Below are 27,164 nucleotides of genomic sequence, written 5' to 3' on the forward strand. Positions count from 1 at the left end.
AAGCCCCTTACCCAGGTTCGAAGCGTCTCCCTTGCTGCGTCCCTTGACTCCGTTGACTTAGGGGTGTCAAACGCCTCGGTAATCAGGTTAGTGCAAATAGTACATACCTGCGGGTCCCAATACCGGAGATCACCTTTGGAGACTGCGCATGCTGCGTGCCTCCTACACAAGTCATGTCCGCAGAAGTTCTTGCTGCGGACGTTGCAGAATAAACTCCCACACTTCGGATGGTCCTCCTGTAAAGAGAAGAAAATTCCATGAGTATCAAGTGAACAACGTATCACTGGATAACTAATGTTAAGTATACATAGCTTAAAGTAACTAAGCTAGAAAGGAAAGAAGGAAAGACACACACTTGTATTTCCTGCCCAGTCAATTGCTGTAACCTTCCAGATAATAAAATTTTATGGTTATTCTATTCTAGAGTAACCGATAAGGTATTTCCAGAGGAAAATAGGTGTAGCTCACACCAAAATAAGTAATTTTAAAATACTGGATAGTTAGTAAAGAAAGAACTCACTTCCTTTATCTGTATGGTTTCACCAAAAGGCTGTACAAGAGAACACAAGAGTGTTAGAAAAACTTAGTGTTGTAATATATTCTATACCATAGTTTTCTCCATGCAGTATATCCTATACTATAAAAATACTGGCTACAGTATATAATATAATGTGCCGGCCGGCACGTACCTTAAATTAGTTGCAAAGTATACTACTTTTAGACTATTGGGTGGAAGAGCGCTGGTTCAAATGTGTGTGCCTGCCGATAGCACCTGGCTGCCGGCCGCTAATCGTGGCGGCCGGCAGATCTTATGGTGTGCTTCTATTGCCGGCCGGCAAGGGTATGATACCAATGCCGGCCGGCAGCAGAAAAGAATCAGAGAACTTCCAACTGCCCGGCTGCCGGCCACTCAGGCCGGCAGCTGGGCTAGGGTACAAACACTAGAAGAGAAACGGGATGGATGTAGGGATAAGAGACGGCACTGCCTCATAGCCCGGCATCCAGAAAGAGTGAACATAAGGAAGGGGAGAGTGTAAATTCAGGCTTCCATTTATCCAATGCCGCCTGGCTCTACAGACAGACATGGATGAGAGACCAAGGGAGGTCTGGGGAACACTCTATAGAAGAAGGCCTTTGCCGGCCGGCAAGGGACTGAGTCAACTCCACATCCTAACCTATGCTAGGTACAGATGTAGAACGAAGGACAGAGATGTAATGACTAGGCCATCACTAAAGAAAGAGGGGGAAGGGGGGAAGAGGGTCCTGCAAACTCTGCTATAGTAAAAGATCACCCCGCAGCCAAGAAAGCTCATCCTAGCCTAGGGGGAATCCTAGGAGGAAGGCCGGCAATACTTGCCATCTCCCTCAGAACTAAAGCAAGGTTGGTGTTGTTATTCACAGGAAAGAAGGATCTCATCCTTCAAACCGAGAACAACCACACTGGACTAGTCTGCTAGATCACAAAAAGAAGGGATCATCTCGTACAGAAACCTTAAAAAGTGGTCTAGGGAGGCTAAGCCTCCTGTGTCTTCCCTAGGCCTAGCAAAGGAATCTCATTCTCTATGCTAGAAAGAAACAGACCCAGACTAAGAACTCTGTCCTGCCCCCTCCTGAAGCCAGACTTACTGGAAACAGGAAAGAACAGAAACACCCTAATATAGTTATATCTAAATTTTAATTCAGATAAACCATTAGGGTTAAGCCCAAGGCTTAAACAGAGGGAAAAGGGATTGCACTTATTCTCCGAGGAGAAGAGAGCAACCGGGGAGTGTGAAAAGTATACTAGGGCCCCATAGGCAACTAGCCTAGGCGCGAAGAGAATCGATTACCTAAATCACCGAAACTCTCTCATATACTATCTTGGAAGAAATATCAACAATATCTTATATGTATAAAACTGCCTAAAGCTTTAATAAAGTTTTTAAAAACACTCGGAAATCTGAATATCATGCATGAAAGTACTAGGGCCAAACGTCTAGGCTACAAGGCCTAGCGTAGGCTAGGATCGGTAAATAATTCGCCGAAACGGAAATACTAATAGCATTATATAAAGAATTCCTATGTAGAGCTAAATAGCTAAAATTATTAAAGCAAAGGGGCCGGGAATGTCGCTCTGGCTAACTAAATGACTCATGCATGGCGAGCGACCGCGTCCAGGACGCCTCCGGTAGGCAACAGCTCTTGTAACGAAAATATCGCTATCAAATTATCTTAAAATCACCAAGAGCTTACATTTATACATAATAGAGATAATACTCAACTTTGCAGAGGCAGAAGAGGCTGGAGAAAGCATCATGAGGTTGAAAATAATCCAAGATAAGCGAGTAACACAGGGAAAACATCGAGTTGTTGAGCTACGCGAAAAGGAATACAGATGGCGCCGTCGGCGGCACTATGCACGCATTCGAAACGAGATAGGAGAGGTGCCTTGCCAGCGGCTCTCCTTTCTTTCTCGTTTTTCGTTTTTTTGCCACTTCGAAGTGTTAATTCTGTTCGGGGTGCAGATTGCTATGTGGCGTGTCAAGAATACGTCCTCTGATATTACGCGATATCCCTGGTTCATTTAATGAGGGATATTTGCTCTAGGAGTTAGAATTCTGGGTACCTTAAGGTAAATTCTCTGGGAATATCACCGTAGTCAAATATACCTAAGGAAGCTACCCAATAGGAACTTCCATCAGGACGACATGGCCTGAGCCCAAAAATATATACATACACTTACTTTGTAGAATGAATAAACTTTATTTGTTTAGTAAATGGTTTTCTTAACTGTTATTTATTTACCGAAATGAAAGAAAAATATATCACTTATGTATTGATATGCGTAGTAGCATTGTGCATATTTACGTACAATACTGTACAGTACTGTTCATTGTTTTTTTTAATTAATACAAAGTAAATAATCAGGACATTAAAAGGAAAAAATATGTAACGATCTGTTATTTATTTACGGAAATGAAAGAAAAATATATCGCTAATGTGTTTGATATGTGTAGTAGCCGTTTGCGTTTGTACTTACAATACAGTTCTGTTCATTGTGTTTTTCTATTTAAAAATATACTTATTGGTGTAAAATGAATTGTAAATAATCAATCATGACATTAAAAGGAAAAAATATGTTACAATCTGTTATTTTTGGGCTCGGGCCATGTCGTCCTGATGGAAGGAGACGTCTTAATCTTCCCCCCAATAATATTCACTTCCTGTGAAGGAAGGAAGGAAGGGAGTAAGGGGGAAGGTGGCAGAGACGGCTGAACTAACTACTACTGGCAGGGTACCAGTCGGTAACGCAGTCACCCTAGCAAGCCGGGATGACTGTCAGAATACCGATTAAAGAATTTTGTGATGGCTATAACGTCACTAAAGGACAGAAGGGAAAAGTAAAGGGTCTTAAAGTTCATTGATATGAAAGGTGGCGGCAGGTATGCCGCCTTCCTCAAACAGTGAACTGAAGAAGCATGGATTCCTGTGCTGACGACATCGTCAGCGTCAAGACAAGGGCACCCTGAGTTAGTCACTATCTAAATCAAAGCCGGAGGCAGCAAGAACTTTGTTCTACTCGACGGTGATGAGGAGAGACAGTGGTTGCCACCTGTAGCGGTAGTGGCACTCGGGGAGGGAGGAAGGGCTTAACCTCTTCTCTCTGAGAGGGAATGAATATCGTAACTTATCTATAGACTCTAGAGAATGTAAATTCTCATACGAATCGAGAAAGAACGATAGGGTGAGGCTAAACGTGGGGAATTACTTTACTAAGGTTTATATGAGAGAGAGTAGCCTAGCTCTGGTAGGAGCCCCGGCCAAGGTAGTTGGTACTACCGGGGTTCCCGCCACATACAATAAGTAAAGTCACATAATAGGAAGAGAAAACGGATTTTGAGCGAAGCGAAAAATCTATTTTTGGGTGAGATGGCCATGACGTCCTGATGGCAGGTTCCTTTAGTAGCTTCCGAAGGGTATATATGACTACAGTGATATTCCCAGAGAATCAAACCAAAGGTTTCACAGAGTTCTAACTTCTGGCGCGAGTACCTTTAAGATTACTCTCAAGGGTATCGTATATAATCAGGGGACGTATTCTTGACATGCCACATGGCAATCTGTACCCCGAATAGCCTTTACGCTTCGAGGGGGATACGTGGCAGAATTAGAAGGGTAGTCGCAATAAAGATTACCCTGGTTCCCCTACTACTATCGTATCACAACCGCGCCAACTCCCTCTGGCGGTCATTCCTTGTAGCGTTGAGCAAGTTGCTACAGATACAGTACAGTAAATCGGGGGGGAAACCGTGAAATCTTTTCATAGAAAAGAAGGGTGGGTCCATCAGGACGTCATGGCTATCTCACCCAAAAATAGATTTTTCGCTTCGCTCAAAATCTGTTTTTTGGGCTCAAGCCATGACGTCCTGATGGAAGCATACCAGAGAATTAATGTATCTGTGGATTTTTGTCAGTGCCTTAACCTTGGGACAACATTTATACGGCCAAAAGGGCCAATTGAGACAAATGACGTTACCGTTATCCGTCATTATCACTAAGCATAACAATGTTAGTGCTTCCTGCCCCCTGCAGGCATTTTTAGACGTTAGAAAAGGGGCATCAAGGTAGCATATATTGTATGAACAAACATAAGTATACACTGAGAATACAAACAGTCTCAAGGATTGTATATATTGCGGAACCAATACAGTATCAGTGTCCTTATCCGTTGTTTGTAGGCATACAAAGATATGAGAAATACTTACATGAGTAAGTCAAGGAACTCTGGCATCTTAAACATGCAATTGTTGGGCGAATTAGGACGCAACTGCATTTTAATAGACATTTATTCCTAATAAATAACTACATGCTAAATGAATGTAGCATGATAAGGAAATTATACAAGAGACATACACAGAAATTAATGTTCCCTCTTTTGAAAGGGGAAAAATGATGAGTGCCACTCTCAGACTGAAGAAAAGCTCTTTTAACAAGACTTTGCTCTATAATTTCTGTACATGAAATAGTCTAACAACACTGTGTACTATGTACACATGGCACTAGTGGTATCCGTATAATTTCACACCTGAGATTCTGAACAGATTTAGTGTTACCCTGGAAACACTTATTCAAAGGGAGGTCACACGAAAAATGCTGACCTATTCTTCTTTTAATTGATAGTCCCAATCAATTTACTGTTCATCGCATAGCTAGACGACAGGGTCCAAAATAGCACCTGCCGCCACCACATAATGCTTCAATCCATAGATTTGCTTAGTATAGTGTCTGTAAGACACACTGGACAACCTCCGATCAGTAAATGAACGAAGAGGCTGAAGTCCACAGACCGAAAGGTTCAGTGATGAAGCAACTTTTCTCGGATCTTTATCTGCAGGGGTACTGTCAGGATCCGCTCCGCGAATAAGGTAGGTGAGCTTCGCCCTCAGTTGTAGGGATAGTTTGATCCAAAGTTTTCTTCTGTAAAGAGCTGTTTCTCCTGAAGTCTGAAGTTCTATGAAGATAGACCTTAGACGCTCTAGCAGACCTAGAGAGACATCTTCCTTCAGAGGGCAGATTCTGCAGGAGCCCCACCTCTTAGTGGGTAGGACGTCTTTAATGAGAAAGGTTAGATCAGAAAAGAGATGCAGTTCTCCCACTTAATGTGGCCCTCATCTCCAGATAGGGCCACTATTTCACTAACTCTAGTCCCAGAGGCTATAGCTAACCGAAAAAATAACCTTTTAGGTTAGATCCTTGAGGGAACAATCCTCATTGTTCACAGGTGAGGCATAATGTAGGACCTTGTCCAAAGACCATCAGATAAGCTTTAGTGGCGCTGCAGGCCTAAGCATGTTTTCGGAATCTTATTAAAGATTTCAGTCGTCAGATCCATTTAAAGGGGATATAGAAGAGGTCTAGTTGGGGCTGACTTGCACATAGATATGGATCCAAATATCCAATCAAGTGACCTCTCTTGCAAGGTCGGCCATACCCTTGGTGCTTACTCAAGGGTTTAGATGGGGACAAGGCCGAAGAACTAAACTTCTCATAGTATCCAAGGATACACTGCCTCCTTCCTCAAGGGCCATCGTGCTGTTGGCCGCCAGACCTTGAATATAGGGGTGGATAGAGAAGGACAGGCAGAAGATCATGAGATTGCTTTCGGACCCTTTTGTTTTACAAAGCAACTTACTTTTCTCAAGAAGACTCGTATTGTACTCTAGTTGACTAGACTTGTATTCTTCTAGGAATTCTATTTTGCCTTTTGAGATCCCAGTCTTTTTCCTAACCGTTAAAGGCAAGGAATTCATAAGATGAAGGGATCAGGTGTACTGTGATAAATCGAAGGCAGAAAACTTCTGAACCTCCTGGATAATCCTAGGTGCATAACTAGGACTAGCCTCAGCCTCAGTTCCTTCATTACAGGGAACGGGGTGTTCTTGGGCTACCTGGGAGCCAGCAGAGCCCCTCTTCCCTGGAAGGGTCTCAGCATGTAGAGGGCCTTCCAGAGGAAATTTGATGGGCTGAACAGGAATTCTAAGTCCATCACTTCAATTATAGAGACATGATGTCTGTTACCTCCCTTAGAGGATCCTCGTATGGGGCTAAATAACGAGATAGTATCTTGATAACGCTCGTGATGAAGAGAACGATCTGCAGCTCGGGGACTTGTTCCCATCTGGGAGGGAATGGGTCTGCGTCCGTGTACCATTCCAACTCTATTGGGTTGAACCCGAGAAGAGCATCCGCTGTCACCTTGCGGATCATATATAAAAGAGCTGCTGATAGGCGCCATTCCCTTAAGGAAGGGATGGCTAGCATTCCCTAATGAAATGAGACGTCCCTTATCCTCGACAGTTTCGACGCCTCATTATCACTTCGATGCCCCAGATCAACCTGAGGAGGTTTGGTCTGTGTGGAGAGAGTTTCTCCACCCATTACAGGGCTAAAATGGCCTACGGGTCCGTGGCCTTTGGTCATTGTAGGGTAAGCGAAGAGGGAATGACCATCATTGGTCCTATTAGATCTCTTCGAGCATTTGATGCGTATCTTCTCCAGCCTCTTAACGCATCTTATAGTTGTGCACGTAGCACTGGGTCTGTCATTATCGTGAACTGGAGAGAGTTCGAAACTCCTCCCTGTTAGCGTCATGGAATCCTGACTGATTACAATAGTCTCTTGACAGACCTTGCGATCTCCTTTTACATCCCCAAGGGAAAGGAGTGTTAGGGTGACTACAGGTTTCAATGATTTTTTAAAAACATTGAAGCCCCTGAGCTGGAGAGAATCGATACTTCTTGAAGTTATTTGCATCCTTAATGTTCCGGGGCCGGATCATCTCCATGGATGCTCATAGACAGTCGTTTCGGGTGCTGCCCACCCCAGCCTGTCGTCCAGGGCCATTGTTGCCTGAACTCTTTCTAGGCTTGCTTTCGCTTGACTGTGTCTGCTAATTCCGTGAAGATCCTAAGACTGAATCTAGTCTGACGAGAATCTTGTCTAGGATATATGTTATCTTCTGTAATTTGGATCCTAGGTAGGAGGGGAGGGGGTGACTGACTGGAAGTTGCTGATAGACATCTTCCAGGTCTGGCTAGATTGTCAACACCCTTTACTGAATAAGGTCCTTATGTTCAGAAGTATTAACATTTTGAACTTGCTGTTTTATTGGAACTTGTTGAGTGGCGCCAAGTCCAGAATGACTCAGAGTTTTCTTGAGTCTTTCACGTGAACACTAAACAGCCTTCCTTGGAAATCGATGGACTACTTTCCTCACCGCTAGTATGCTCTAGAGTTCTAAGGTATACTCTTCTAGGGGGATTTGAATATAAGAAGAGTTGAGGAAAGGATGGTGGAGATATGTCCATTTCCATTCTAGTCTCATCTTGGTTAGGCCTTAGACCCAAGGATCGAAGGTCCAGCGATCCAGGAGGAACTTCCCTCCTACCAGAAGTGTCTGTTTGCTTCGCATGATCAGAAGGTGTGCATATCTGACCATCTGTGGAACAACGGTCATTGTAACTGTGGGATGCTGTTTAACATCCCAAGGAGAACTAAGAAACCCTTCCGTCCTCCTTTTAGGCCAAACCTGACCGTTTGCCTATATCAGCTTTTCAGTGTTTCACTGTAATAGAAGATTCTTTTCTATTGTATAAAGCTTAGGATAAGTACGCTGGAAAAGAATAGGAGAGACACATACGTGTGAATCCTTCCAGCCAACTGCTGCGGCCTTCCTAATTATTGATTCTAGGGCATCTCCTTTTAAGAAGGGCCTGATGGAAGATTCTAGCTCATAAGGATAGAGTATCGTAAACAGCACCTACGTCCGGGGAATTAATAATGAGAATCAAAGAGGCTGATGAAGAGTTAGCGTAGAAAAAAAGGGGGGGGGGGTTGGATCCCCCAAATCAGGTAGGTCTCAGCAAGAGATTGTGCTTAGAAGCACAGCATACTGGAAAACCATTCTATTGTATGGTTATGTACCAAAGATTTCTGTCTGTGATATGGTCCTATACTACAGATGTACAGGGTATTGTATACCCCTATACAACTGGCATATTACCGCCAAGGCTAGTACTCGGGGGTAAGTTAACTGGCACAGTACTTCAGTACCGATATGGTTAGCAGTTCTCCGGCATGTCAGTGACTTGTCGGCTGTCAGCGGGTCGCTGACAGAAGTCACACCATCCTAGCCAGTATTCAATGTGACTGGGTAGTGGTGAAAACTATACGCATAGTCAGCAGCCCTCTGAACCATTGGCGAATCCTCGGGCTGTCGGCAGTCCGCCGGTTATCGGCGGGCTGCCGATTGAAGGCATACCAACTCAGCTATTGACTGGGTGGTGACCAAGGGCACACACTGGCGGCTCTCGGCGGCGGAGTCAGATGTGACAGTGAATCAATGACTGCCGTCGTCGTTATCACTACAAAGCGTGGCCTGAATGTAGAGTCTCTGCTTGGTGTTGGCCAGCTGGGGGTTCGAGTCTTGCTCAAATTCATTATTGCCGTTAGTATCTGCAACCCCACCATCCTTGTGAGGCAAGGTTGGGGAATTTGGGGGAGCTTTAAGACCTTAAAAACCTTTAAAGGGAACACTAAATTGTTAGTTATCGAAATGAATTAGTGAAATCTTCAGTCCAATTCCCGTAGAGTTTTCGTATTTTTGCGAGTTTGCAACTGAACCACATTTTTTAGATAACTTCTGAAACCAAACCAACCATAGTTCGACAGCTTGAGACTGCCATCTTGTATGCACTGGCAGCGAGAGGGGGGGGGGGGGATACCCCCATCCTCACCTCCTCTCCTCGAACTGGAGTGGAGAAAGGAGGGATAGGGGACAGGATGTCCTTTAGGGAGCTGTAAAATAGGTAGGTATGGTTTCGGAGAGATTTTAGAAATCTCATACCTAAATGTGTTATATTAACTTGAGTTTTTTCGAGACCTTCGATAGTAAGGTCTGACCTACTTACAGGTCAGAGGGTCTCTGACGGGGTTGGGGATTTGGAAATAATATTGCTAGGGGCATGAACCTGCATATATTGGTGTGCTACTGTTATTAACACACATTCGGGTTCCCGTCAAATGTCATCTTCAATGTGTTATATGTTAGACTTGGTATGTTACATCTTCAAGTAAAGTCTAGGTAAGTTAACTTTAAAATAGTTTATTCTTTAAAAACAGTATTAACATCTCCATCACAGGAGTATAGATGGTTTGGTCGGATGACCATTCCGTATGACATCTCAGTAAGAACTACCACAAATATCCATATTCACGTTAAAGTTTATTTAGTTATCTCAGCACTTAATGATTTATAGTAAACACAACATTAATACCGGAAGGTACTTAGTTCCATTCTCATAGACAACTCTTTCTCACGGCTTGGTTGTGTTTATTCTTCATGAAAAATGTTACATTGCTGAGGTTTGGCATTCGCATCCTGTTTATGATATGACTATGGCATTTCTCACACTTCTCCTACTTCCACAGTGACCTCGTAGGCATGTGTTTTAAACATGTAATATCTATATATTACATTAGCTCGGTCAGCTACCTCAATTTTTGAAAATTTAACAATACGTCAAAATATGTTTACTAGGAGTGTGACTGGATATATATATATTATTTTTTTTTTTTTAACTTTAGCCATAAGAAAATGAGGATGAATGTTCAAATAGGCACATTAAAAAAAATAATAATAATGCATACTTAACAGATATTGTCAAAACAAAGAAAAAATGCATGATAAATACAGATCACATATATGGTACATTGCTAGCAAACGATTATATGGTACCAACAAAAAAAAATACTGATACACATATGATTCGGTAACTTTGTTAAAGAATAGTTGTTACCTTTGTCAAAAATATAGATTATTATAATACGGTAACTAATAAAAATATTTGTTACCTTGGTAAAGATACAATTTTAGTGCACAAACACGAATTCCTGGTACGTACACGTACCACGGTTTCGTACATACAGTATATATATATATATTTATATATAGGGCTTATATATTTTATTAGATGCCCATAGATTCTTTATTTTAACATTTAGGCTTATATATTTTATTAGGTGCCCAAAAAATGATTTATTTTTTAAATGTTTTTTAAAATGCAAATGTTCTATAGTCTCTTCAATTACATATTACTAGCGAACTAACTGCTTTTCGTGCACAACACTTTTCCAAGACAATTTTACTCCTTTGAGCGAATGAAAGGGCCACTTTCAAACAGCTTTAAATTGAATTAAATAAGGAGTTTTGTCTGGACATGGCAAAACGTTCTGTTTGAGCTCCAATTTATTATTCTTAAACCTACACCAAACAAGGATGTTAACAGCGATAACTATCATCACCGTAACGCTGATTACTGCTAGTAACACGTAGAAACGACGTTCTGCATAAGTCGGTGTCGGGTGGTCCATCTCGGTCAATTTCATCAATTGCATAGACACACGTGCATTGTATGGGAGAGGTAAAGATGGAATTGTAGTCGACAACGTGAAGTTCGCGAAGTAGGCCCGTTCTCTGATGATAGTCTTGATTCCATGGACCATGTAATTCGGGGACGTACCGATACAACCATCTGCTGCAACGAAGATTTGGGAATAGGACGGGGATCTGTCCGGGCATGATACATTGAAGCCGGCCTTGTCGTATCGTATCCACGAGCTGTTGTTCAGTCTGTAATTGAACTTATTATCGTCACAGGGATAAAGCTTTTTCAGACAATTTTCATGTGTATGGGAGAGAGCACCGTCAAGCACTTTGTCTAACTCGCATGAATCCATTGAGTTTTTATGGAATTCAAAGGAGTCAGCTGTACATATTTTTTTATCCATTGCGTCTGAACAGTGAGTTAATTGATTTAAGTCTTTAATGACCGTATATGTTTCCTTGTCTGGGGAAATCAATACGTGTCCTGTCAAACTGGATATTACTGGATTTGAATGATTCGTCATGAAAGTTGGAAATGGTGATATCCTGTAAGATTGCCAGGCATCGGAAGAATCAAAGGGAATTGTAATCATAATCCTGTGATTTTCAACGCTTACTGTAATTAGGCTGTAATAAAATTCTAACCTACGTGCGTCTAACAAAGGAACATAACCTAATTTCTCCCGTCCGTTCTCCACAGTTAATGTTAAGTCTCTTATTGGCAATAAATGCGGTGATAGTACACCTTTAGTCGCTAACGTGATAGCTTCCACATAGTCTTTTGATTTCTCAATGAAATGTGCAATTCTATTATGTATGTGATCTATTTTAGAATCTTAATACGTTAACGTTGCCAACAAATCTTGTACTTCCATAATCTGACTGATATTACTAGAATGTTCGTTTACCAAACTCATAATTTGATTGATTGAAGCTAACTGATTCCTTAGTTCTGACATAATCAATTAATTTTCATGAGTCAAAAACTCAATTTTCTTATTTTTATTACTAATCTTAAGACGATTGGAAATTCCTAAGTCTAAACTTGCAATAGAACCAAAGATGTTTAGTGCAGCAAAAATAAACGGGTTACGTTTCTCAAGATTATCGTGTCCTACTGTCCACATCAAAAGGTCACGAGCCAAAGATTCTGCCTCGTAAGTCTTATTTTGCAAGTCATCGGATAGCATCTCTGCAACTTTAAGTGTCGATGCAAGCGAACTCTCTGTATTAAAAGGAAAGTGTCTTCTATGCATTTCATTTAATGAGACAGCAAACCTTGAAATGGCGCTCTTTAAGCTAGTGACGTCATTCTGTGGGAGAAAAATTGCTTGCAAACGTACCTCCACAACTACGTTACTTGATGTAATAAAAACGTCTTCTTGTCTTTCTACTATAGTGCCATATTTAAAATCTATACTTTTAGTTTTAGAGCTCATCCCACTCGAGAAAAATGTCTGAGCGAACAATATCACTCCTAACAATAAAAACTTCATCTTGGAAACCTGTAATGAGAAAAATATATGTAATTACTCCTGTATTAAGAAGAAAAAACTTTTAACATATAATGTTCACAAAAATAAAAACAAATAAAAATCTTTCCCTCACTTCTTTCCCTCTTATTTTAATTTCTTATGTGAGCCAATGGTACGATTCTCTCATCAGTGGGTTGGGATACGTTTTGAACTCTAAACCTATTGGCCGTTAATGTTTCCAAAATGTTAAATGGGCCTTCAAACTTAGGTGTTAGTTTATAATTGAGTCCTTTACGTACATTTACCTGTATGTATACATTATCACCCACGGTATATGTTTTAGTTGGCTTCGCTATTTTATCATGATTCCTTTTCATTATGATTTGTGATGCTTCTAAATTCTTTCGAAGGATATCAAAACGACTTTTGCTTGCATTTATACATTCTTTTAAAGGATTTGATAAATTAGTTGTAGGCGTTAATACATGGAAAGGCGTTCTAACTGGGGTACCATACAATGCCTCGTGTGGTGACATTTTAATTGATATATGATATGAATGATTCAGAGTACTGTACTCAGTACCGCAGGTATTGCAATATCCCAGTTGGAGTCTGATCCCCCTAGTGTTACTCTTAATATGTTTAAAACCTTCCTATTCGCTCTTTCCACTAGCCCAATCGACTCTGGGTGATATATCATATTATTGATTTTCTTTATGCTAAGGAATTCACACAATGAGGTAAGAAAGTGATTATTAAATTCTCCACCCGAGTCTGAGATTATCATATGTGGAATTCCATGTTTACAAATGTAACACTCGTAAAACTTCCTAGCGCATTCAATCGCAGTTTTAGTTTTAAGCGCTATTAGTTCTGTATATCGAGTCAAAGCTTCTACAATTACTAAGAGGTGCTTATTTCCTCTATCTGACTCATAAAATCCTGTTAATGAATCTAAATGTATCCTTTCAAAGGGTTGATTGGGCACGGGATAAGCCCCTAGGCTGACAGGTGTTTTCGTGTGCCCTTTGTTTTCCTGACAAGTGCGACAATTAGCTATGTGTTTTTTTATATCTGTAAGCATCGTATGCCAATAAAACAATGATTTGGCTTTCTGTGACATTAATGAGAACCCTGGGTGTCCATGCAATGGATTTGCATGCAACCAATTTAGGACAGTGGATATAAGTGAAATTGGTACCACTACCTGGTCGTTAGTTACGTGTGGTGTATTGCGGGTTTTCCTTGTCACGGTTCTACACAGAATATTGTCTTTGATTATATAATTCTGCTGCGTATACTTTATATATTCCTTTTCCTTATGATTGCCTTTCAAAGCATTTATAATTTTTTCTAATTTCTGATCTTTTCTTTGCTCAGTCTGTAATAATTCAGCACTCCAGCCCAGATCTTCTTGTTCAGATATCGTTTTAACAATAGGCATGGATGTTGATATATCTATTAATTCAGCTAAAGGCTCCGTACAAGATGACACGGGGTTGCGTGATAATGCATCAGCAATGATATTTGCTTTCCCTGGTAAATACCCGATTCTCGCGCCAGAAGTCTTGAATGATCAAATGCCACCGAGTTCGTTTGGGGCTGTGGCTGAAGCCTTTAAAGAAGTCGGTTAGTGGTTTATGATCAGTAAGAACCTTAACGGGATAACTGTACATTATGAACTTAAAATGCACTAGTGAATTAACAATAGCTAGCCCTTCCTTGTCTATTACTGCATACTTACTTTCGGAAGTTCTCAGTTTTCGAGAATAAAAAGCTATCGGGAAAAACTGTTTTTCATATTGCTGAAGCAATACCCCACCTACTCCTAAGTCTGAGGCATCTGTTGCAATGAAGAATTCCTTACCAAAGTCAGGAAATTTTAAGATAGGAGAACTACACAGTTCATCTTTCAAGGTATCAAACGCCTGTTGATGCTGCTCAGACCATATGAAATCTACGCCCTTCTTCGTAAGATCAGTTAGGGGAGCGGCTATTATTGAATAATTGCGTATAAAACGATTGTAATATCCACTACAACCCAGAAATTGCTGTATTCCCTTGACATTAGTAGGTATCGGAAAGTTACGGATAGCCGACACCTTATCATGGACTACTTTAAGACCTTGGCTTGACACCGTAAAACCCAAATAGACTAATTCTGTTTTGAAAAATTCGCAGTTACCAATCTTTACCCTTAAGTTATGTTGTCTTAGTCTCTGTAGTACTAGTTCTAATTTACGTAAATGTTCTTGTAAGGTATTGGAAAAGATTACAATGTCGTCCATATAGGCTTGCAATATATCTTCTAGCAAGTCTCCAAACACTATGTTAATCATTCTTGTAAATGTTATGGGAGCACAACGTAAACCAAAAGGCATCCGTAAAAATTCATAATGTCCCCTGGCTGTGCTGAAGGCTGTGTATGGGATACTATTTTCTTCTAATGATATCTGGTGAAAGCCTTTAAGTAAGTCCAAACTGGTAAAATATTTGTTCTGACCTAACAAAGATAAAATATCGTTAGTACATGGCACTGGGAATCGATCAGGGATCGTTTCCTCATTTAGGTGACGGAAGTCTACGCAGATACGCCATGTTCGATCTTTTTTTGGTACAACTATTAATGGAAAATTATAAGGGCTGTTCGATTTCCTAATGACTCCTTCTTCTAGCATTTTACCTACTTCATCATTTATTTCATTCTGGAATTTCATAGGGAGTCTGTACGAGGGTACATAGATAATTTTCTGCTTGTCCTTTAACCTTATTTGATGCTCGATCACATCTGTTTTTCCTAAGGATCCATCCGTAGTGGAGAAAACATCATGATATTCAGTTAAAAGTCCAAAAAATTTCTGCTGAATTTCTTCGTCTTGAATATCTTTATTGAATTTATTTTTAATAGATTGCAAAAGGGATTCATCCGCAACTGATTGAGCGTGATTAATTTCAGCGACGGTAAGAATACGATTTTTAAATTTAAAACTTACCCGCTGGTTATATAATGGCCTAAGTCCCCGACGCCTCGGCAGAAAATTCAAAATCTCTTGCGCAGCTTAGTGCATATAAGCCAGGTGTACCCCAGCGCCCTCACGGTACCCCAGGTAGAACTATGCTCAACCAATTCAGATTTTCTCTGCCGCCATAGCTGGCTGAACTATTGGAAATTCTCTCTTGTTTTCTTACTCTGTTTGGACGTTATTTGGTGATGTATTAACGTTTTTGAGTTTTGGCTTTCGCATATTTGTTTTGTTTGATCGGTGATCACGTATTTTAACTTAAAAGGTAGGGTTGGAAGGTTTTTCAACCTATTTTAAACCTCACGAAATCATAGGGGCGAAATGTAAACATTTCGTCCATGGATGACGTCACAGCCTCTTCCGTAGGCTAAAAGTCTGTCTTGCCTTTTAAGAATATAAGTGATTTTGCTTTTAGAGTTTCAAGTTATAAATTAAATTAAAGGAATTATTTTGAGAAAATTTTATCCTTTTAATATTTTCTTTAGATAATCTTTGATCTGTTTGCAAAGATTAACTACCGTTCAGTTTATTTTTATTACGGTAATCAGTATCGTTACGATGTTACATATATTGTAGCGATTTTATGAATAGTACTTTCTTCTTACTTCTCAAGTTTTTAATTGTACTTTATAAAAGGAACATTTTATTTTGCAATTAATTGGTCCTTTCAGTATTTTTCCTTAGTCAGAGATTGAAGGAAGTTACACTTCAGTTTATTTTATACGATGCAGTATTCTTTACATTCGTCGTAGCGCACGATTCTATGTATCGTTGTTGATTTGGTGGTTTTCGGAATACTAAATTGTTTGTATATTATTTGTAGATGTTCCAATGATGGGAGTGATGACTCATTTTTTTTTGGAAGCCCTTAATTTAAGGGTTTATTTTAATGTATAAATATTATATCTATTAAGGTAATTTTTGATATTTAATATTTTTTACATTTATATGGGATTCGGTACTTTTGCTTTCCCATTCAAACAATTGTCCAGTGACAGAATTATAAGTCTCTCCCTACGGAGTTCATTTCCTTTGAGAGAGTGTATACTTTGTCTTTCAGGTAATTATGAAACTATCTTTGTGTCAAAGAGTAAAGTGCAAATTTTTTAGTGATAAATTGTGCAGTGAATTTTATTCAGTGGAGAGTGCTTCTATTCGGACCTGTCGTTATCCTAGCCCTAGACCTCTGTCGAGCTCCCGGACCCAGGGGAGGAGTTAAGTCAAACGGCGAAAGGAATCGAGAGGGTAACCAGGCGTTACAGTCTTTTAGACCCGAACTGAAGTCTTCTCGAGTGTTTTCTGTCGACCACCAGAACGCTCACCCTCGCTATAGATAAAGCGAGGTGTTAGTGTTTTCAAAGGCGCTAAGCTGAAAACAAAATTAGATTCGTTCTGCGTGTATTACGTTTCATGCGGCACAGACGCAGTGCCGCCACCCCACCTGATGGGTGTCGTCTCTCGACAGTGGCTAGCACTATGGATATGCAGTCTTTTCTGCCTGCCGTTAACAGTGCGGTTGGGTGTCTCGATTCCGGTCTTTGACACGGACGCACAGGCGTCGTGTCTTTAACGGTGAGAACTCGTTGTCGCACAGGCGGCCTACCTACCGCAATGTTCAATGGTGGGGGAAAGTGGATGCTTTACTTCGAATGCTCGACGCAAACCGATGGATCATAGCACCTAGTATTAGTCTCTACAGACGCGCCGACGTTCGCCAGGCAGCAGAGCCGGCGAAGCGGCAACGGAAACGGAACGTCGACGGAATGGAGCGAAGCGCCACGTCAGTGTGGACGCTTCAGCATCAGTGTGGACGCTTCTGCGTCAGTGTAGACGCTTTCAGTGTCAGTATGGACACTTCAGCGTCAGTATGGACGCTTCAGCGTCAGTGTGGACGCTTCAGCGCTAGTGTGGGCGCTTCAGCATCAGTGTGGACGCTTCAGCGTCGGGGTGGTCGCTTCGCTACCTATGACTATAGACTTTGATGTCTACCAGACCATGAACGTCTAGTGTTTAGTTATTGTTGCTCCAGCGCTATATTAAGAAATAAATCTTAACTTGAAAGATTTTATATTCTCAGTCCAAGGCCTGCTGGGCTAACTCTTGGTTGTGAGAACTAGAATTAAACCTCTAAGTATTGAGGTCCGAATTCAGAATCATAAGGAGTGGATTCCTAAGAATCAAGACTTCTCTTCCTAGGATAGAGATTGTTAAAGGAAGGGAATAACTTTCAGAAACTCATGAGAATTTTTCTAAAGAGTTTCCCTCATATTTTTTACCTGCTGCTCCTCGTTTCGACTTCAGAGTTTTCGCTAGTTGAGTTGATGGTGTCGCTATTTATTTTATTTTATTTATATTACAAGCGAGCTACAACCCTATTTGGGAAAGCAAGATGCTTTAACCCAAAGGGCTCCTTTAGGGAACGATGGCCTAGTAAATTAATGATAAAATAAAGTAATGAATTAACATTAAATCATTCTCAGGTCAGCTTGCCCCTAGTCCTATATCTCTAACTTACGTTCCAACCCTTGGGAGAAGGAAGGTCGGTAGGCTGAGGTTCTTCGCGGACCTTGTGCATTAAACGTCTGTTCCGCCAAGCAATATTGTTGATGCAGTCCAAGACGGTCTCTCTCCACTTTGGAAAGATGAGGTGATGCTCTTTTCTTCGCCTATGATTGGCGAGCTATGACATCACAACCATGTGACATAGTATCTTGAAAAGAGCGGAGTTGGAATGTCTTGAAGCGATCAGATCGTCATCGTTATGGTATCATGGATCTTGTAACTGTTTTCTGCATATTAGAATGCAGTTTCCTGACGAGAATAACATTCTACGTTTTCCCTGTCTACCAGACTAGGTAGTTACTCGTCATGTATGCACGCGAACAGAACTTACCTTCGCAGCAGTCAGGTTTTGATGCGTGAACAGGAAGCAATCGAGTGTGTTTTTTCTTCCGCGAGAGAAGCGGAAGTCAGACAAGTCACATACAATCCTAGCTCTTCCTCTGGATTCTGACTCACTTTCAGGGAGGAAGGACTTTGTCTTCATCGAAGGACGCATAACCTAGAATTGGTAGTCACCAATCAGTTTGTCCAAGACCTTTCAGGAGTCGTATGTTTTTCTATTAACTTATCCTGCAGTATCTAACGTTCGCCGGAAGTCTTTTCTTTTCGGAAGAAGGCGACGTGTCAGCACCTGAATCGTATAAGACACATAGTTCTTCGGGGGAAAAGGTGCTCAGTTTGCTTCTGTTCACATTTCTTCTCCTTCCCCAGTTTGGAGAAAGGTCTATTACTTTCTTCTGAGGTCTAGCGACTACTGTTGACGGTATCTCACAGCATTGGATACGTTCAGTTTGCGCACAAGGCGCGCTTGAAATGTCATAGGGACTCTCCCAGGTCGCTCACAGGACTGCGGTTGATGCTCTCTCCCGGCCTTCGCCCACGCTTGAGTTGGCGCACTCGCTACCCCGCAAGTGTAGATTTGGTCTGAGCTAAAAGAGGTCTATTTCATTTGTGTTTAGCGTTTACGATTCTCGGGGGGGAGAAAATTTTCTCCTAAAGAGTCTAAGGACTACCATAGATCAAAGAAATGGTTGTCCGATTAGTGTCAGAAGGCATAGTTCTCCTATGCTTAGTAACGCTTCCTTGCAGAGATATGCTCGTGTTACGAGAAGCGTTAGAGCGGGTGCTTATAGCAGTCTGGTCTCTCTCTTACGGCAGACGTCGAGCAGACACAGACGCAAGTTCTGGTCTCTCCCTCACGCAGTCCCAGACGCAGACACCAGTCTGGTCGTATGTTGGCCGCTAACAGTCAAAGTTGATCCTTTCAACAAGTTGTCCCTTTTTCGCGGTCTGCGGGACGCGTGACTATCACTCATGCGTACGCATCCTACACGTGGACAACTCTCGGCTATCAGTTCCGTCTTTCCGTCAATGACCGGACGCGATGCTGTCGCCTCCACGCTGCACGCTGTAGATTTACAACAAGCCGGGCACACACACAGCGCTGTACCCACTTGACAAGGTGAACGCATATAGCACACTGACACCTTACGGAAATGCAACCACATGCGACATTATGGTCGCATGCTAGACGCATACAGTCAAGTCTTGTTCTCACAGCAGTTTAACTAGATTATTGTCTCTCCTTCGCGTCCCTCTGGCCTCGCAGCTAACGCTCCCTCTTGTTAAGTTTGTTGAACACTTGCTGATTACACACGAATCAGGTCTTAACCTCACAGCATGAGGTTCACATGGTTGACGCTTCTTTTCAACGCCTAGCTTTAATATCGGCTTCTTGCGACCGATATGGACGAGTTTTGGGAGGCGGTTCTAGATCCCGATTCTCTCTCACGACATGTTGAGTGTAGGCAGCATACTGGAACCGTTCTGGACTCATGCTGGGACCATGCTGGGTGCATGCTGGAAGCATGTCTTTAGTTCTTTTTCCCCGTGTCAGGATCACGAACGTTTTATGTTAAACCATCAAGCTTTAGGTCTAGCTGCCTCCAGTATTTCGGAAAACTCCTAAGATCTAGAGGGTTGTTCGAAGGAGACAGCTGAGGCTTTCGCTTGTACAAAGGACTTTTGCCTCAAGGTTTTCCAACCCAATTAGAGTGCTTTATGGAGTGGTGTAGAGCTAGAGCCAGCTCTTCATTAGGTAACTCTAACACAAGTGGCCTATTTTTTCTTAGACCTTAGAAGAAAACACATTATCTTCCCTCCTCGACCATCAAAGGGTACAGGAGTATGCGGGCATCTGTCTTCAGACGCAGAAGATTGGATCTATCAAATAGAGACTTTATAGATCATCTCAGATCATTTGAGAGGACTTGGAGGCATCAGCAAGATGCTCCAGCCTGAAATTCAGGGTTCGTTTCTGGAGCTTCGCGGTAGTGACAGATCCGACCCTTTACACTTGGTTTCTTTTTAAGGCCTAACTTTGGAGACTTTCTGAGTAAGTCTACCATAGTTAAGAGTCAGTGAAGTTCACTCTTTTAGCAAGAACATGGACTTAACATTGGTTAAGCCATAGGTACCTTGCAACCTGGATTCTTGGTTATTAATAAACATCTTTCTCATCCATAGCCTAAATTTTTCGGGATCACTATTCTCTCGAATTTGGTTTGTGATGGGCTGAGAAGAGTTTTTTGCCCGATTAAAACGATGAAGTTTTATTGGGACAAGAACAAAGAAGCTAAGAGTCTATTCATAACTCTTAGGTGCATGGTCAAGAAGCCTGCGCTATCCATGTCTAAACATTCTGTCATCTCGTATAGACTTTGATTACAAAGGTTCTTCCACACGGTTGGGTGACAGATCATAAGACGTTGAAAGAGTAAAGACTCACGAAGTTAGAGCTGTAGAAACTTCTGTAATTTTTAAACTAAACTGTTCTCTGCAAGCATCGCGTATACAGTCTTGTGAAGGGGTAATCCTGTATTCGTCTTGCTTTACTTTTACCGTGTCCAGTCTCTATGAAGACTTCTACGTTTTGAGATCACTTGCAACGAGTGCAGTAGTAAGTGAAACATTCTCCACTACATTTCCCTAAATTCCTAGTACCCTTGTTCTTCTCTTGGAACTGTTAAATATATTTTTATGATTGTACGTGAAGATTGGTCGGCAATCTTCAGCAATCTTTGACCTAGTCAGGTGGTCATTTTGTTCCTAGAGAGCGCCCGGAACAAGGGTATTAGTTGAGGTCCTGTCATGTTATAGGTGGTTGTACCGTTTGACAGCTCCTAGAGATCATCAGCCCCGAGTGGATCACTGGATCTCCTAAGGATAGCAGACAAAATGAGGCAGAGCATTGCTGTCGGCTTCCTTATCAGGTTAGAACCACTTAAGTTGTTTATGTAACTCTTAAGTGAATTTCCAATTATGTAGCTGTGAAGGGGTAATCCTGTATTCGTCTTGCTTTACTTTTACCGTGTCCAGTCTCTATGAAGACGTCTACGTTTTGGGATCACTTGCAACGAGTGCAGTAGTAGGTGAAACATTCTCCACTACATTTCCCTAAATTCCTAGTACCCCTGTTCTTCTCTTGGAACTGTTAAATATATTTTTATGATTGTACGTGAAGATTGTTCGGCAATCTTCAGCAATCTTTGACCTAGTCAGGTGGTCATTTTGTTCCTAGAGAGCGCCCGGAACAAGGGTATTAGTTGAGGTCCTGTCATGTTATAGGTGGTTGTACCGTTTGACAGCTCCTAGAGATCATCAGCCCCGAGTGGATCAATGGATCTCCTAAGGATAGCAGACAAAATGAGGCAGAGCATTGCTGTCGGCTTCCTTATCAGGTTAGAACCACTTAAGTTGTTTATGTAACTCTTAAGTGAATTTCCAATTATGTAGCTGTCTCTGACCCGCCACCAATGGGTGTCAATCAGCTATTATATAACCAGCGGGTAAGTTTTATATTTAAAAATGATATTTTCATAATAAAATAAATTTTTGAATATACTTACCCGCTGGTTATATAAGATTTAGACCCACCCTCCTCCCCTCTAGAGACCATGGGGCATGGAAAATCTGAATTGGTTGAGCATAGTTCTACCTGGGGTACCGCGAGGGCGCTGGGGTACACCTGGCTTATATGCGCTAAGCTGCGCAAGAGATTTTGAATTTTCTGCCGAGGCGTCGGGGACTTAGGCTATTATATAACCAGCGGGTAAGTATATTCAAAAATTTATTTTATTATGAAAATATCATGTTTATATACTTCTACATCCAAGATATGTTGATTTTTGTGAATTACTAAAGTGGTATTTAAATGATTACAGACTTCAATATTACATTGTTGATGTGAGCCTACTGTATAAATAGCTTGTGTGACAGACAATCCGTTAGTTTTCAAAGTGTCGGAAAGGATTAATATTTCAGATCCCGGTAATGTTTTCTTTACTTGCACTATTAAATTCGAAGGTACGTTCGGCTCGATAGATTGCGTGCAAGATGATATTACGGGTGAACGAGAATTCTGTTGGGTCGCGTATATTATTTCTTTTTTAGTGAGACAAGTTATTGGTTCTTCAACGTAGGTCACTGTTTTATTTGTCGTCTCCTTTTTATCCAAAACTGATTTTAAGGTATTAGAAGACTTATAGAATTTTCCTTTGATATACACGCCGTGCTTGGCAGGGGCTAAGATAATGTTTTGATTGCCCATAGATGGGTATCCTATAATTACAGCTGGATACATATCAATGTTTTGTACAACAACAAATGTATCGGCAAACGTGCGCTTACCGACCTTGAACTGAACATGATTTACGCCTATTACATTTAATTCATTATTTCCTATACCCGAGAGCCTTACTCCGGACTTTTCTATTGGGAAGTTCGAAAACAACAAATGATGTGTCCTCAAATCCATGATATTACGTGGACTACCAGAGTCAAAAAATAATGTAAAGGACCGGTGTTCTAAATTTACAGCATATAATGTTGGTCGTAACTCATTTTGGCTTTTTATTGTATGAATTCGTTGCAAATCTACGGGAGCATGCACTGATTTATTTAGTTTGGCCGTGTGTTTCATAGGAAAAGCTATTGCCTCACAATGATCTGATAAAACATTAAATTGATTATTCAATACTACTTATGTTGACATGAATGACCTTGACCCAACATCACTCTCTTCCCCACTGGAGTTAATTATGTGGTATTTGCTTTGCTCTGCACATTCTGAAAATAAGTCTGACCTTGCGAGTTCTGGTTTGACGACCCAGGATCAGCGTTATTCGAAGAACTGTTTGTTTGTTTTTAATTCTGAACTACATTGACGTTTGGCTGTTTCTTCTTATTGAAATGAGGATTTTTCTTTTTATTTCCATATGGAACTGACTGTGGAATTGATTATGTATTTCTAAGATTCTGTTGTGTCTTACGCGAGTAGCACTGACTATATGAATGAGTCGAACTTTTATGTAATGAACAGAATCTCGTTCTGCAGTCCGCAATCAAGTGACCTTGACGTTTGCAATTATAACACGTCATTCCTGCAACTTGACTATTATTAACTACGTTTACTTGTTGTGGCTTTGTTTCATTTTTTGCAAAAACTTGTGTAAACACGGGATCAAGATGAGGATACTTAGACATATGTTTCTTTATCTGTTTATATACATCCAATTCCCTACTTGCTGGCGTTAACTTTTTATCAAAACATCGCACTAAAGCTTCAGGCAACATAAGTGTCATGCAAGTTAAATACATTAATCGTAAGAAATCTTTCACGGAGATGTTATCTCTAGTAACCCAAGTGGAATTACCTAAAATATCGGCTATGAGAGCTGCTCTCTCAATAACATTAAGCCGAGTCATAGTGGCTTGATTAAGTGTATTTCTTAATGTTAAAACTACATCTAAGGCTTCCTCACCTCCATAGACCACACTTAGCCTAACTTTGAAATCATCCCAGGTAACTGCCTCTTGAAATGAAACTCCCCTTAAGTACGCACTCGCATCTCCTTTAGAAAAGTCTATAAAACTTTTAGCTTCTTGTAATTGTATAAATGGGTCTATAATCTGTTTAGCGTTTAAATGGGCATCGACGGATGAAATCCATGACTCCACATTCTGAGGCAAGAACCCATTAACCCGACCTTGAAAAGGAAGGATTGCAGAGCGAGCATTTACTAGTGTCACAATGGGAGGGGGGTTACCATGTCCTGGGGTTGGGTTACTTGGTCCAGGGGTGGGGCTCACAGGAGGCGTCATGTTTACTGTATTTCTTTTTCTATCTCTACGACTCCTTGCAATCCTATCAAAATATCTATATGAATACAGACGTCCACTGCGTAAACACATAAGCACTAAATGATAAAGGTTATAACAAAATCCCCCAAAACAATGATACTAATACAAAGATATTTCCCGAGAACTTCTGAAAGAAAACGGAATACAAAGTTATTTCCCGAGAACTTCTGAAAGAAAACGGAATTAGCACAGAGAGAAAAAAAAATTCTAGACGAGAATTCGAAGTTGAATACAGTTTCCTTAAATGAAAGAAAATTAAAGATTAGCAAACAACTCACCCCAGCAATAATGGACGATTGACTCGTGATAACTACACTTCACTGTCCAAAACTGAAATGAATAAAGAAAATGTACTTAGCTTCGGTTTATATGGGCGTAGGGTGATGTCGTCATTTCCTCTTTCTCTCACTGGATTGTTTCTTCATATTGATGTTTGGGTGAATGTTTTCGGTCCGATTTCCGTTGAATGTAGTGCTTCCTGGATGTTTCTTCAATGTTTAGTAAACGTTGAATGTCAGTCCTTGGTTTTCTTAGGATGTTGATTGAAGATCCAGTTCCTCAGTTTGTATGACATTTATTTGTTGGTATTAAATGTTTTCATTCCTTCGGTGGACTATGATACTTAGTCAAAATTGTAGATTCATTACTGTTGGTTCCTTGAAGATCTTTCTCTGGTTATTAGAGTTTTATTCCCTGGTTCTTGAAGATCTTTCTCTGGTTCTTAGAGTTTTACCGCTGCCACCATTTATTGGTGTGCTACTGTTATTAACACACATTCGGGTTCCCGTCAAATGTCATCTTCAATGTGTTATATGTTAGACTTGGTATGTTACATCTTCAAGTAAAGTCTAGGTAAGTTAACTTTAAAATAGTTTATTCTTTAAAAACAGTATTAACATCTCCATCACAGGAGTATAGATGGTTTGGTCGGATGACCATTCCGTATGACATCTCAGTAAGAACTACCACAAATATCCATATTCACGTTAAAGTTTATTTAGTTATCTCAGCACTTAATGATTTATAGTAAACACAACATTAATACCGGAAGGTACTTAGTTCCGTTCTCATAGACAACTCTTTCTCACGGCTTGGTTGTGTTTATTCTTCATGAAAAATGTTACATTGCTGAGGTTTGGCATTCGCATCCTGTTTATGATATGACTATGGCATTTCTCACACTTCTCCTACTTCCACAGTGACCTCGTAGGTCATGTGTTTTAAACATGTAATATCTATATATTACACATATATTATGTCTGTGAAAATACTCATCTTTATAACTGCAGAAGACTGCGATGCATCATCTGGTGTCCCTCCTGTAAGGAAAGGAGAACAGAAATGAGTATTCAATTGATTATTGCACTGATAAATAATTTGCAAAAATCATCTTTTGATAGAAATAGCTTAGGACAGAAAGCTAAAAGAGATAGTGGGAGACACATACCCGTGTATCCCCTGTGAGCCAATGCTGTTACCTCCCCTCAGTATTAAGATAAGGAAATTCCTCCAACCGGGGAATTCCCGGTAGAAAAAGGGGGTCGAACACTTAGGTGTAAGGAAGTGTACAACCACTGTCCCCCTCTATACTTAACACTGTGAGGTAAGGAGGTCTGATTTCACAATCACAGTATCGAAGGAATGCCATTCTTTCGATATAGGAGCGGCACCAGCAGAAGCTCGCACAAGGGTACCCAAGATATGTTGATTAGAAAAATAAAAGACATATATTTGTGCATCCCAACCAATCTATTTGTTGTGACCTCCCTTACAATATTAAATCAGGGAGCTTCCTGATCAGGGAAACTCAGGGATAAGGGCTCTCCCCTTTAGGGGTTAGAGGTGTCACACCACCAGCCCTTCACGAAATTTAATATTGCAGGGTAAATGGAAACTGATTTCAAATCAGAATATTGACGAAATATTATTCTATCAATATAGGATTGGGTTCAGCAAATATCTGGGTAGGGATACCCAAGATATATTGGAAATAACTACTAGTATAATATATACGTTAGTTATCCATCTGCCGTATGTACTATACTGCAAATATACTGACTACCTGTATAGACATATACTGTAGTTCAGCCGGCATGTTGCCGGATTAGCTAGCTCTTGCCGGAGCATCTAGCAAGCTAGATAAGAGAGAGAGAGAGAAAGCATGGGGTGAAGGCTATCTATTACTGAATACAGTGAACCCTCGTTTATCGCGGTAGATAGGTTCCAGACGCGGGCGCGATAGGTGAAAATCCGCGAAGTAGTGACAGCATATTTACCTATTTATTTAACATGTATATTCGGACTTTTAAAACCTTCCCTTGTACGTAGTACTGTTAACAAACCACCCTTTAATGTACAGAACACTTAATGCATGTACTACAGCACCCTAAACTAAAACAGGCACAAATATTAAAGGCGATTTTATATCATGTGTTTCCTAAACACCTAAAAAGCACGATAAAAAATGGCAACCAATGTTTTGTTTACGTTCATCTCTGATCATAATGAAGAAACAAACTCATTTAGTGTACACATATATGTACGTATAGGTTAGTTTTTGCATCGATTATATTGATTATACAGTACTGTATGTTGATTTTTTTATTACCAATGTTTTAGTTTACGTATTTTTCTTAGGACTTCCAAATGAAATCTTTTTCTTTATGACGCCGCCTGAAACGACGGCGTGTACGCTCAGTAAACAACCACGCTCAGAACAAACAAGGCATTTAACGCGCATGATGATAGTGATAAATAATGATACAGTACATACAGTATTTACAGTAAAAGCATTTACAAAATATGTTACCTTACAAATATAAATTATACAGTACTTGTACGTAGCAAAGCAGGAAAACAATTTGAGAGAGAGAGAGAGAGAGAGAGAGAGAGAGAGAGAGAGAGAGAGATTGTTTTACGTACGTAAATGTAAATTTTAAACAAAAAAAATATGATAGGTTACAACATGTAGACTTTTAA

The sequence above is a fragment of the Palaemon carinicauda genome, chromosome 4, assembly GCF_036898095.1.
Source record: "Palaemon carinicauda isolate YSFRI2023 chromosome 4, ASM3689809v2, whole genome shotgun sequence".
Classification (NCBI taxonomy): domain Eukaryota; kingdom Metazoa; phylum Arthropoda; class Malacostraca; order Decapoda; family Palaemonidae; genus Palaemon; species Palaemon carinicauda.